Here is a 2433-nt window from a genome sequence, read left to right on the forward strand (position 1 = left end):
CACATTCAACCTGTTTTCATAAATAAGAAAACCGAGTAATGAAAGTACAAATCCAACATATTAATCTTTTATTTTTTTTAAAGAGATATTTTAATAATATGTAAACAAATCATTAGACATAGAATGTAAACATTAAACCCTTATAACGTTTTTTTTTTTTTTTTGCATTATAAATAAGTTAATTGCCCTGTTGCAACACACGAGCATTCAAACTAATAAACTAAATGTTAAATGAAAAATGAGATAGCACAATCAAGGCCTTTTGATAAAAACCAGTGGGAAGTTGTCTATTTCCGTTTTGCGGTGTATTATCCAGTACTTATCTATTTCTATTTTGGTATGTCTTTGTGGGATTCTTCCATGTGCAAGTGGGAGAGTTGTGATTTGTATGGTCTAAAATCAATCTCTCTTGTGAGCAATAGAAATACAGCTCCAGCAATACTTCGTAATATCTGTACTGTATTTATATCAGCCGGGGTTTGAAAATGTTATGCTTATAGCTTGTATTTCTGAGTCCCGACAATTTCAGGAATTTAGATTAAAGAGCTCCGCTTTCACGAATTTGTGTGGCAATGCATGTCTCAGTTATTGCATTTTTTGTGTGGCCTTCGTCTCAGTGAGAAGTTAAAAGTTAGGCCATTGAAGAAGTTTTTAAATAGATAAAGGTTTTTTTTGTTAGAAACTACCTTTTATTTAGGGTCATTTGTGAACAACAACCTTTCATTTTATTTTTGGCTTTCAACTACCTTTTATTTCTTCGGTTTGCGAAAGACTACCAAAAAACCACTTCCGGCGAAAAAAAGTCAACTTTCCGACGTTGACTTGCTCTTTTCTCCCCTTTTTCACACATATACCCCATATTTCTCCCTTTGTTCACCCAACAAAATTTGAAAAAGCTCCTCTCCATGCCCAACACCTTATCAAAAGTTTGTTCAAAGCAATACCAATGCATAAACCATCTCAATCTCCATCTCCATCTTCGTCGTCACCTTTACTACCAGTGTCAGCTTCACCCGTACATTTCAACAACCTTATAGACTATTCATGATTTATCAACCTACTATCCATCTAAGTCATATTAAAGTACCTTCTTCTCTCTTCATGGTAAGATGGTGGTTATAAGAAAACTAATGAGATATAGCACACAAGTGATCCTAAGAGTGAATCCATGATTATTTTCGAATAGTTAATATTCGGAGTTAATTTTGCCAAGAAGGCCATAATAGATCATTATTGTTAAAAAATTATTTACCATGTTAAAATTAATATCAATGATGATTTTGTTTCGGTGATTAGAACTTTGATTCGGGTAAGAGATAGACAAATTGAGGTGATTAATGTTGGGTTTAATCAATCTTTATCATCGATTATTAGGGTTATGAAGTAAAGTGTTAGATTCAACATGAAATGGTAAATCAACACCGAAAAGTTGACTTTATTTTCGCCGGAAGTGGATTTTTGGTAGTCTTTCGCAAAATGAAGAAATGAAAGGTAGTTGAATGCCAAAAATAAAATGAAAGGTAGTTGTTCACAAATGACCCTAAATAAAAGGTAGTTTCTCACAAAAAACCCATAGACAAATTAAAGAATGTGTAACGGATTGGAATCCGCACCTTTTCTTGATAATATACTCCCTCTGTCCCGGTCATTTGTTATCCTTTGGTTTGGCACAAAGACCAAAGAAAGGGGAGGGGGTCAATTATTAAATGACAAGTGAAATGAATTGAGTGTGAATGATCAAATTACTCATCAACTTCATTCTTAAAATAGAAAGGACAACAAATGACTCAGACACCTCAAAATGGAAAAGGAGAACAAATGACCAGGACAGAGAGAGTATATAATAGCTCCACCATCGTGCTATACTGAAAACACGCAAAATCTCAATCCAACAGAACTCACAGATTATTTGAGCTCTCATTCCTCAAAATGTGGGGAAGTTGTAATGAAAACCTAATATTAATGGTATCTTGTTACTCTTTTAGACAGGCCGGCTATATGTTACTTTATGTTTGTCACAGCTAGGGTGTTAACGAGCTGAGCAGAGCTCGAGCTTGGCCTTGCTCGGCTTGTGCTCATAAAGTAAAACTCGAGCTCGAGCCGATCTCGAGCTTACCCGAGCTTGAAAAAATTGTGCTCGTTACCAAGCTTGTGAGCTTTAACGCGAGCTCGAGCCAAACTCGAGCTCAACTCGAGCCTATATTTAATTGTTGAATTTTTGTTTTTTCTCTCTCGATATTTTCAATAACAAGACTCAAAATTTTTATATACAAATATTGGAAAATCAATAAGACATTTTTTATATGTGTGATACAAAAATATAATTATGACAAAATAATTTTATGAAATATGAGTAATATCTTATCTAATTACACAAGTTCGAGCCGCTCACGAGATTTTCAAGCCGAACCAACGTTAGCTCGGCTTGACTCA

The sequence above is a fragment of the Silene latifolia genome, chromosome 3 (genome assembly GCF_048544455.1).
Source record: "Silene latifolia isolate original U9 population chromosome 3, ASM4854445v1, whole genome shotgun sequence".
Classification (NCBI taxonomy): Eukaryota; Viridiplantae; Streptophyta; class Magnoliopsida; order Caryophyllales; family Caryophyllaceae; genus Silene; species Silene latifolia.